Below are 12,606 nucleotides of genomic sequence, written 5' to 3' on the forward strand. Positions count from 1 at the left end.
CATTTCCTGGGGATTAATGACCAACTGAGGGAAGGAAATGCTTTCATTAGTGCTATTATAAGTTTCATTTTTTTAAAATTGTGTGTTTACTCTTGTCTTTGTAGCTCTTAGGAAATAAACCATGTACACACTCTGTTCCCTGCTCCCTACAGATTGTGTGACAATGGAAAAGTCTAAGTGACAAACCTGAGAAGGTAAGAGAGTTTGAGATGAAATGGGAGGATCAGATTGGATGAACACAAGGTGACTATTTATTTAAACCTCTCAAGATGGAGCAAGGGGGCATTTCTGGGTTATGGCAGCCAATCAAAACCCTATTTCTGTTTACAATGTTCTGTGAGGTTTATAATTGGCCAAGGTCACCGTACAAACTCCCACAGAGAAAACCATTCAACTCCTCAGTGACGAGGCCCCCTGCTTTGGGATAAGCAGCCCCAATGCTAGCTGCCTCAGCATGGCTGCTTATGAAATGCCCCATCAATCTGGGATTTGCCCAGGCTCTCTGTCCGTGAATATTGGAGATGGTACAGAGCAGGCTGTACTGCAAAGTATACGGGGAAAACTTTTGATCCAGCACAAGTCTGTAATACTGGGTCATTCTCATCTGACAGCTCTTCAACAGTCCCCGTGTGAAACTGGTCGGGTGTCTCAGTCCACTTCAGAATGGACAGGTGCCCATGTCAAGAAAGCCACCAGCACAACTGGGACCTGTGTTGTCAGACTCAGCAGAGAAGCCGAGGATATGCATGTAGGCTGAACTGCTGTCTAATCCCAGGAGAAGGCCTACCAGGTCACAGCTCAGAGGCACTAGCAGAGGGTAGTATGTGTGGGAAACTTGCCTTGTTGCTACCTGTGCTGTCCCTCTTCTGTGGATAGAGGATATCAGTATCCATAGGGTCCTAATCTCGCTCCATCCCCACCATCATGGAGTTCATTAAAAAACATTTGAAAAGAAAAAACACATCTGACCTTTATGACCATGTGCTAGACGTAAAACCTAACAGCCTGTGCACCACTGCCCTCTACTGGCATCTGCTGAATGAGAACCGGTCAGATTTGAGTCATAGCTCCTGTACAGCTCACACAGATTCGTCTTTATCTTTAGCAGCAGAGGCCTATGTTTTTGGAGCAGGAGGGTGTGAGGTTTATCCCCAGGTGCAGCTATGCGGTGTAGCATAGAGACTATCATGAATTTCATGATACCCATTGGTTTAATACAGTAGCTTAGGATTGACAATAACGTGAAAGAAAGAGTAAGAAATTCAAAGACTAACGGGCCCTCATGAAGCCAGGAAAGCCTCAAATCTGGCTTTCAAAACCAGAGCGCAGTTAACGTCCTCTAGCACACTCACCCCAAACTTCCCAGCCTGTGCAGCACTCAGACACCAGCCTCACTAGCAAACATCTGTGGACTAGATGAGCCTCTTGAGTAAGGTTCATGCAGATAGACACGTTGAACAAATCACTTTAAACTGACAGCCAAACATAAATGCTGGAACGAATTTTCCTCTCGAGTATTTTGGCAGGGACCTTGGAGTGGGGAGAATTTGACATCTCTTTGGAGCAGTGACTGTGGACCATCCCCGAGGATTCAGTTGTGGTACCCCACGTGAACCATCTCCCCATGCCCCAGATGCTCATTCCAATCACTTCCGTGTATGTTTTATGTGCTTCAAATTTCCTGCTGTGTACATGGAATACACTAAATAAAACAGCTGTGAAGCAAGACAGATTTGTCGGCCCTTCGAGAAAAGTGTCACAATTCTCTCCCCCCGCACACCCCCATCAACTTTCTCTCCCCTATCCCACATTTCTATTATCAGCTTCTTATTGGTGCAGCAAATGAGAAGGAGAAATACATGGTCAGAAAAAAAAATATGGTGCCTGTGCCCTCACAATCCCTCTGATTTCAGGGCTGCCTAGTCCAGGACTGCAGTAACCACAAACACAGCAGGAAATGCCTACTTCGCTAGTCACTGATCCCGAGGGATTTAGCACCATGCAACAGGCAATGCACGCAATGCAAGGACCCTGTCTTTAACAGCATGGTTAATCCATTAGCTACTTTTGCACCATCTGCCTCTCTGGGCACCCACACCTACTAGTTATTATGCCAAACATTCCCTACTAATCTGGCCCTAATTAATTACATCCAGCTATATCTAAGTAACTATAATACTCACCATTATTCTGCTGCCAGGCAGCCTGTTTTACTGTGATCCTCAGATCAAAGGGTAGCTTCCTCCCGTCACAGCACATTTCTGGGTTAGGGGAAGGGCTTTCTCACTGCAATTCCAGACAGTAACACACAAACAGTGAAAAAATGATGTATCAAGCAGGGTGTTTGGAAGGTCAGTTTAGATATGCAACCAAAACTCTCCCAGACACACTCTGCTTAGTGAAACTGAGCTAGAATTCTCACCAGCGCAGGCTGTCTGTCTCTTGCAATGTCTAGATCCTTCCAGTTGGGTTGGCAATGCCAGGAGAATTCTATTCTATTCTATTTATGTTCATATACTTGGCTCCCCTCCCTGGTCTCTGGACGTCTCCCAACATGCTCTAGGGCTTCAGCTTGCAGCAAGATCCCAGGAGCACAATAAACCTACAAGAAGGGATGCAGTCCAAGTTATGGGTGAAATTTTGGTTGGGTCCTTGTTTTTATCTCTGGCCCAATTCATTCATCCTTGATTTTAAACTGAAAACATGGCATTGCAGACACATCCCTGGCATCAGTCAGAGTGATGCTAAGGAGGCCTGTATTTTGCACACTAGACTTTTCCTCTAATGAAGCCTTAGCTGAAGGCCCAGGGAAGCTCTCTTCCCCTCTCCTCAATGGTTTTGAGTAGTAAACCAGCAATTTTCCAGTGTCTCGGGTTTTGTTGGAAGCAGCAGGTCCCTCTGGTCAGCACAGTGCTCAGAGGTAGTCTATAAATGACCCTTCTTTCCTCTGAATTGCTGCATATTCTCATATTTACAGGGGGGCCTGCTTCTCTCAGTGTCGCTAGGATTTCAAAGGCAGCCCTAGTGACATATTCTAGGGTCAGACCTCCAAAGAAACTCACCTCAGACTGATATAATGCCAGATCAATGTCAGACTCTCCCCAAAATAAGTTTCTTTTACTTCTAAGTGATTAACAACAAATAACAGGCAAGACCTTTTCATTTTTTAGTGGGAAGGGTCCGGGCAGCATAGTGATGACAAAGCTCCAGCTGGCGATAGTAAGCGTTACTGTCGGTCAGGATCGGGGTGCCTTGGCAGAGTTGCATGGAAAACCCAGGACTAGCACAGTCAGGGATGATGCAGCATACAAGCCTGAGATTCCCCTATGGCTGACTTCTGACCTCCCGTCTCCATTTGTCTTTAACATTTGTTGGTGGAAACCCTCAAGAAAACAATATATTCCCAACCTGAAGCCCCTGACTGTCCTCTTATTTACATTGTTGCAACTCTCACTGATTTCATTGGCAGGGAGGGAGAATTAGGCTGTAAGTGAATGTGGGCAACAGTGGGGCTCAGGAACACAAGCTGTGTTAGTTACCATCTCTACCCCTCCTCTGTTTAATTCCACATCACTTTGACAGTGGCAGTCCCTATGGCCATGGCACATGTATTCCCTATAGCCCTGACACCAGTGAAAGTCCTGAGAAATGGAGGCTGTTCAGAGGTTTAAGCCAAGATCCTGAGGTTGGGCAGATATGCTCTCAGGGTCATTCTAGGAGGTATTTGACAGCTCTGAAGGGGATAGGGTGACCAGATGTCCTGATTTTATAGGGACAGTTCCCATTTTTTGGTCTTTTTCTTATATGGGCTCCTATTAACCCTCACCCCCTGTCCCGATTTTTCACATTTGCTGTCGGGTCACCCTAGAAGGGGAGCACAGGATTGCTGCTTGTGAGGACTGGGATGCATTGGCGGCATTGTGTGGGAGCCCAGGACTGCAATAGCACAGGCTACTACAGGTTGGAACTGAGGGGCATTGGCAGAGCTGTGTGGGGCCCAATATCAGAATAGCAGGGAGTACTGCAGCTCAGGGTTGGTATGCTTGGTGGAGCAGATTATGTATCATGCCTTAGCAGGTAATTAGGCACAACGTAAGCAGTGCCATATATTAGAATGCAGTCGCTCTATATACAGACAGGGGGGGGGTATTTTTGGTTTTTGACCTGGTGTGCAGGAGCCCTGGTATGGTTGGTTACTTTGGGACTTGTTGGGCAAAAATACTGGAACCTGCAGTGATTATGCAATTACAGGACAACTCCCCAGAAAATGCATATGGATTTAACATGTCAGAGGAACTATTGCTCTCTGAAGTGCGAGGCTGATGTCTGAGCCTCAGGAGTGGCAGGAAATGGGTGAAAAGAACAGGAGTACTTGTGGCACCTTAGAGACTAACAAATTTATTACAGCATAAGCTTTCGTGGGCATCCGAAGAAGTGGGCTGTAGCCCACGAAAGCTTATGCTCTAATCAATTTGTTAGTTTCTAAGGTGCCACAAGTACTCCTGTTCTTTTTGCGGATACAGACTAACACGGCTGCTACTCTGAAACCTGTCAGGAAATGGGTGCTTAGTCAAGGTCTTCTCAGCATCTGACTATAACAACCAAGTGTCCCCCCCCCACCCCAATCTTTACAATGCCCCATCCCCTTTGAGCAACACAAAACCTCAGGAGGCTAAGAAGGGGCTGCAAAGCATCACAACGAATAATAATGAAGAAGCTGCTCTGAGTTGCCAGCAATGGGTTTGTCTGACCACAATGTTTGATAAGTGGGCTTAAGGTATTTTCCAAATTAAAGACTAGCAGACTGTGGCTCTATTTGCTCCGGATGGTGATAAGCAGCCAACCCCCACCTCTCTGCAGCCTGCCCTCCCGTTTTGCCTGCTCCCATGCTTCTCCTCATTATGCCATTTTAATTGAGACAGCATGTGCCCTGCACACCCTAAGGAGGAGGGAGCCATTGAGCCAAGACAGGCAGGTTGCCGAGGCCGGGACCAAGACAACGGAAAAACAACACTGACAGACACCAAGAAATTAGTATTCCCTCTGCTGCCCCCACTGCTCCCACCACTGCCCTCAGCTCAGGGGCAGCAAACAATAAAGACAACCACCAACTTGAGACAGGATTATTACCACAGTGGGCAATGTCATTTGCTACTGAGGAGCGAGGCTTTCTGTGTGATTTGTCCCGCATGGAGGAGCACCCGGTGCTTGATTCAGTTTGTCCTGGAGGCAGTGAGGAGAGAGGTAGAGTCTGGGGATTTGCCCTTATCCACCCACCGGGGACATTGGAGGAGACAATAAGAGTAAAAAAGAAGGAACGGGGAGCTCTTATGTGCTGGAGATTGTGATGTGATAATGTTTCTTTTATGTCCCTTTATCGCAGCTAGCTCAGACTCCTTCACTTCTAGGTCACTGGTTTGAATCCAGCACAAACTGGAGACCACAGGGAGTTTGGGGGCCTGTGTGAAATCTACCTACTTACGGTAAGGTTTAATATAGCACTCATTACTATAGTGATGAGTTGGAGACTCACTATCCTGCATACCAGTGGATTGTTGCTCACTAATTTCTATCCCTTGGTGGCCATGGAAACTGCACGGCTGCCTTGACCCTTCAGTGCAATGCTGCAGCCCATTGGTGGGTGGCAGTGTGTTTGGGAAGGTTGCGCAGTTGTTCCCAGACTGTACCTGCCCTCTGGATGAACAGACCCCTTCAGGAGTTGTTGGTCTGGCACCTTATACTCTTCACACCAGTGATAATTGCAGTTATGAAGTGTTTGCTATTAAAAAAAATCAACATTAGTCACCAGGTTTTACATGGTGACCACAGATGTTTGTTATGGTAAGTAGATGGACAAAGCGGCAGTCTCTGAAGTGCTGCTGTGTGGCAACTGTTATTAGCTGATTTATAGAGCACTAACCGTGAGCAAGGTGCTCTGGAGACAGAAAATGTCCATTGTGACATAGAAACCTGTTTATCCATGAAATTCACCATTTTGCATAGGCTTGAGGAATCTGATTATTTCCCACAGGAAGTTCCTTCTTAGCTATCCTATTTTGCCATATGACAGAATGTGACACTCATGCTTTGGGTTTCCCAATGTCTGAATACACAGAAAACCTGCCTGGGTCTGAGTGGGAAAACTGGAACACATTTGCTGACTGGGAGCCTTTTATGTGTATGTTTCGGCTCCATTTATTAATGAGGAAAGGAATACTTCTCTCACCCTCCTTTCTTTCTCCGCCACCCCCCATTTCTAAGCCAGGTGTAGACATGATTTATTACATTGTTTAGTCATTATTCTCAGTTACCCAATTATGTTTTTTTAAAGTTAAAAATATAAGAACTTTGTTGTGGCAGCATCTGGGAATTCTGAAGCATCTGGAAAATGGTAAGGGGGGGGGACGGGGACAGAGGAAACTAAGAACAACAAAAGCAGCAGCTCCTTGTGTGCTACCTCTCAGCATTTCCAGCCACTGGATTTTAATCAGAAAAACAGTAATGATCTTCTTCCCTTGGCCCTGCTCATTTTTTATGCTGGAGCCAGAAGCCGAGACTGCAGTGGGCTGATGTCCGAAGGGAGCTGGTGCATTTGGGAGTATTGTGGGGCCAATTGGTAGGAAGTGTTTGTTTAATAAAAAAGTCCTTGCTATTGCACTAAGATAGAATAATTGCCAGAGAGGTTTTAGCACAAGCTAGATAACACTCTGACACTCTCTGTGCAACATTTTCAAATACTAACACTTGTGTTAGTGGCTCTGCCACTTTGGGATTGGGGTCATAGTTTCCACAACCAAGTTTGGACAGGATGGTTGTAGAAGGGTTCTAGTAATCTTGCCCCTGATTAGTGTGAACAGATATTTATTTCTTTAGTTTCATGCTAGCCACATTGTGCTAAAAATAACCAATTAGCATATCTTGATAACATGGATCTATCATGGTTCTTGTCATGCTGTAGTAGAATCCTTCTAGTTAAATCTTTCCCTAGGGGCTGGGAAGTCAACGGGGGTCTTTCTATTTACTTCATTGTGCTTTGGATCAGGCCCTAGGGCCTTCAACCTATTCCAAGGTCTCCTGAATCCAAAAGTTAAACCTCAGTGCTGGGACTGGGGTGTGATCTGCCTCCACAGGGTGTATTGTCCAAATTTCAACACCTACAAATTTTGATTCTACCTCTAAAGAAACCAGCTGAGTTGGTAGGTTTCCATGTGCATCCTATTCTAATTGCAGCTGACATGTTCTCATTGGACGCAGTGCTTCATTCACTATTACACAGAAAATACCTTGAGTTTCAGCTAGGAGTGTGGAGATTGAAAAGAAGGCGAAAGGTTTTGTTTTCTCTCCTGGGGAAATGTGGCTTGATATGTGGGAAGAGCTTTTTGTATTGAAGCTGTGCTGGGGATGGAAGTAATTGTCCCAAATGCATCCCTGGAAATTAGTGGCGTAACCCCAGGCTGAATTTGGCATATGCTGACTAGCAACCATAAAGATGTGAAGTCAGCTGATGTAGCTGTTCTACACAGTATTTAATATTTAAAGATAACCATTAAAACTTAGAGATGAGCCAGAACCAAACCCCTGGAACTTAACTCCTCTGAACTTTGGGTGTTTGAAATCTAGATCAGCAACTGACATTTGTGGTTCTCGCTCAGCCACCTGTCTTAAAAATAAAGACCCTCTACTTGTATTACCCTATCAGAACATTCTTTACTACAGAGCATTCAGGCAAGAGAGTGGCTGGAACGTCAGACATGCACTGGGTAAGTGGTGTTTCAGCACAGACAATTTCCAGGACCATGCACGTTGAAGCACCCCTACTATGCTGCTCAGCTCTCAAGTAGTTAATTCTGGGATGCATGTTGCAAAGTCTAATGGATGAGGAAATACACATACAGCTTTAAAAAGGAACTGAGTTAATCAAAGACATGCTGGCAATATTAAATCAGTGTGGAGGCAAAAAATATTGGAACCAATTGGTAATTCTGGTGCATTTGCCTTTAATCTTCTCATTTTATACATTTTTAGCTCCCATTTTTCTGAAGTTCTTTGCCCATGTCATGTTTTTGCAGCTGTTTGTTTGTTGATGCAGCATTGATTTGCTTCTAGACATCCAGGAAAGTTCAGAGACTCAATGCCGGAACCCCGAGCTCTCCTCCTCCTCACCACCCCATTCATCTTCCTGATAGACTCCTCCCCCCCCTTCACATTTTATTTTCTCTTGCTCTCCCTCTCAGCTTGATAACAACCACTCCTAGAACTGTACCAAGTATTGGGATCCCTGCCTGCCCTGATTATACGGTTTCCGCTGCCTCCTCTGACAATGCTGCATTAGTTAGTGTCCAAACTCCTGGTGCTTTTTCATCTTAATAAATAGATGAAATGTGAGGCTGTAAGGGCTGGGGATCTGATTCCCCGCTGATGTCAGGCTCTAACTAAATAGAGTCTTAGAATAACATCTTGGATGAGATGAAAATGTTTCTTTCAGATTCAATGTCCACCCCATTCCCCAGCTCTCTGCAGGCTCTCCTCCCCCTCCGACAACAGCCTTGTGAGTTGGAAATATCACCCCTGTTATCTGAAACACATGCACCTGTGGAGCCAAATGAAGCACCCAATTAAGAGAAAATAATGGTTGTTTCCTACCTTAATCACATCATTCCCTCTCCCCCTAGAAGTGGGTACTTGATCAGCTACGTCAATACACACAGAAACCAGTGTCTTGGCTTGGAGCTTCTTTTCAATAGTAAATGGACTAAAACTAAATAAAAGGTCCCTAAATCATCCATATTAAAGCTCGGAGGAGCACGCAGCGTGTGGTATCAGTGGCTTATAGCAAATAATTGTAATACCGCTGTCTTTCTGTAGCCTGAGATCTGTGTTTCTTTTGAGTTAGCGATGGCAATGAATGGGTTGTGGGGAGCTACAGAAATCTCCTCAAACATTGTGTGTTGGAAACTTGACAATGGTACCTGTTTAAGGCTTGAGTTGCACTTAATGTTTTCTCCTGTAAGATTGGCTGGAGGAGGGAAGGCGGGGGGTATTTTGAGTAACAATTCACTTGCTTCTTTTCTCCCAGCTGCCAGCATGGATATTTAAGAGCAGGGAGGACAAAGGGTGTTGGAAGAAAGGAGACAATATATTATTGTATACAGCAGCAGTGACCTCAGTCAGGAGCACACATTGGTGTGAGTGGCTGGGAAGTGCCACGTTCAGGAGAGCAGAGGTGGTAGGTCACAGAGGTGACCTGGTGGAGAAGGAGATAGCCTAGAACACAAGGGAGTAAGTTGGGGCCTAGGTTACAACATGCGGCTGGTCAAAGAATTTCCGAAATGTTTCAGGGGAATGTGTTACTTTTTATGACATTTTCAATGGAAAAGGGTCAACATGAATTGTTTTGATTGTTTCCTTTCATGTTGACAGTGTCAAATGTTTAGTTTCAACTTTATCATTTCATTTTTACTTAAATATTAAATACAATATTTTATATTATATAATTTTTGAACATTATTGACACAAAATGTTTAGAGTTTCAGAATCTATTTTTTTCAGAATTTCTGTCAAAAATTTAGACTTTTTGACTTTTCGTTCTGATATGGAGCTAAAATGAATTTTGAACTGTTGGAATGTCACCAGCCAGCTCTACCACAACATAACTAGGTGAAATGATTGTAAAGGCGCTAATCTGTGTCTAGCTTTGTCGATACGTGATGTTTCTAGTTATGTTAGCTAACTCGAAACACCGAACTTGATTTGAAAAAGTGCCTTTTCCTAGTCAAGACAGGGCCAAGGAGTTCATATTGGGGAGAGGAATGGAATCAATGACTCAGAAGGGAAAAGTGGTTTGGATAAAAAAAATAGCTGCCTAGAGTTATCTCCAAAAATTGAAATCACAGACATTACCTCAGGTTTCAAGAAGTTCACTACACCATCTTTTTAAAAATCCTATTGTTCCGGCAGCCTCTGTGCTTCCCTGTTCTGGGCAGGGTGGGTGGGGAGGATGGTGGTGGTGGTGGTGGGGATAAAAACAGTGAGAAAGTCTGTTCTCATGCTATTTTCATCCAAGCTGAAACTTAGGAAGTAAGAGAAATCTTGCAAGAAAGGCTCTTCTCAAGAGACTTCCAAGCCAAAACCCCTTGGGTACTTACCTAATTCAAAATTAGGAGTGCTTATAATCACACATGAACTTCCAAAATGGTGCAGCTTCACCTTTTGTTCATCAGAATTGTCATCACACAACCCCATTTGTTTCCTATACTCTGGATGGTCTTGAGGGTCAAGCATGAGACTGGAGGTAGGGTTTCAAAAGTATGTAAGGAGCACAATTCCCATTGACCCTAAAGTTCAGTGTTCTACTTTTGTCTCTGCTGCTCACTCATTGGACTACTGTGGACAAGACACTTACCTGCACTGTGCCTCAGTTTCTCTTTCTGCAAAATGAAAATAATAATCCTGACCTACTTCAGAATGGTCGTCATGAGGCTAAAATAATTGATATTGGTGAATTTGCAATCTTGACCATAAGGCACTAGAGAAGGGTAAACTACTATTACCTGCAGTGTGTTGAGAGGCCTTTACATCCTAACCTTTCAATAGATGATACAGCTCGTTAAGCATAAACATCTGCACGTGTTGAGCCAACAGCCAATATTAATATAGGACCTGTGTGTAGTTGAGAGGACCAGCCAGAAAGCACCATACCACACACTAGGAAGAAGAGTGATTGTGAGAGACAATGAACTCTGCAAAATTCACCCAATACATATCACCAACAGAAGAACAAATGATCAGAGTTGCCTCCTGGGCAGGTTGCCCCCAAACCCCGATTCAATCAAATCCAGGGGCACAGACCATAGCTACCAGGGTAACTGATACATTTCTCATTAGGCACAGGGACAGGAAATAGTTGGGAATGGGAGGACAACAGCTAATGTCAAATCTCACCCTCTTGTTAAACATATTTTAAATCTAGGAGATTTTATTTTCTCTCTATTTCCCTCCCAGGTACAATCCATATCCATTTATGTGTACTCATATAGATTTCATGAATGGTAAGAGTGGCAAACACTCTGACATATAACTGAAATTCATCCTAAGTATGCAATCCATGACTCCCATAAGGAATTTCTTACTCTTTCCACAATTACCTTATTACTCTAGTCAGAGCAGAAAAATCGTACTTTAAGGAATGTTAGCTCATCTTCTTTCTAAGTGTAAGCCCTCGGGGGATTCTTAGATTTAGGCATTTTCACTCAATTTGGTAATTCTCTACTAAAAGGGGTTTCTTTCGGGCGTCATTTATACAGACAAAAATGTTCATTATATTGGTTGTTGAGATAAGAGATAAAATATTACTGAGGAAACATATAGATTGCCATGATGGATCAGATCATTAAGAGTTTGCATCTCTACAGAGAAGCAATAACTCAGATGAAAAACACATACATGCAGCGTGTATGGATATTGTGATACCATTGTGACAAAATGCTTTTGTTCATCCACTCAAAATGTATGTGACGATACATAAAATAAACTTAAAATATTACCATATGGTCAATCTTTCAAATATTTAAAACATATGGCATGGGGCAATATATATTGGGTATAATATTTATGCCATTGGCAGTGCTCCATTACAGTAACTCAGGAACATGAAGCCTTCTGACAGTCCTCTGGGATTTGGAGTATCTAAGAAGATCAAGGGTAGACTTCAGGAGGACGGGGTTGTAATAATTGCCTAAGAGCATCTGATGGACATGAAGTCCAAGGAGGGAGAGGGATTGCCTGAGGGGTTTAGCTAAGAGTAATTCAGTAAAGGTAAATTAAGGCTGAATGCCAGAAGAAAAAAAAAACTTTATTGATGATTCCTGTCAAATTGTGGATTGGTCTCCCAAGGGAAATGTTCATCGACCCATCATGTGAGATAATTAAAACTCCACTGGGAAAGGGGAACAATCCAGCATCAGCCTCAGAGTTGGACTAGAGAAGGCCTAAGAGGTCTTTCTCTGATCTGTATGACTCATCAGGATACAGAAGAGATTAGGGACTCTCTTGAAGAGATGTTTTATATTCCCAGGACTTGTCAGCTCAGCTCAGGTCACTGATATTCAGAACCCAGAGGTAGGTAGGAAACAGATCCCTAAAATTTCCAAGATAATTAAGCTTCAGTATAGACTGCCTGCCAGGCCTCTGCTATGTAGTTCAGTCCAGATCTAAAGAGATAATAACTTTTCACAGGCTTTCTTCACAAGGGGTCTACTCATACTACCTTCCCCTGTATTCATAACAAACAAAGGGGAAGGGGCAGGTGAGAGAAGGAAAAGAAATAGGGGAAAGAAGGAAGGAACAAAACAGGAGGGAATGAGAGCTAAGCACTAATTAGGAGTTTTGGGGAAATCTAAAATAAGATGTCTGGGCTGGTCAAACCCAAATTTGACTGACTTTTCCTTTCCTATACCCATATCATTCTTCATACATGAAATGTTTCTCCCCCTCATGAACAACCTTTTCCAGTAACAAACCAATATGTACAGGTGTAATGTTCACGAATAACCCTACCATAACAAATCTGAAACTACAACCCAAATGCTTCTAAGCATTGCAGCAAGC

The sequence above is a fragment of the Trachemys scripta genome, chromosome 9, assembly GCF_013100865.1.
Source record: "Trachemys scripta elegans isolate TJP31775 chromosome 9, CAS_Tse_1.0, whole genome shotgun sequence".
Taxonomy (NCBI): Eukaryota; Metazoa; Chordata; order Testudines; family Emydidae; genus Trachemys; species Trachemys scripta.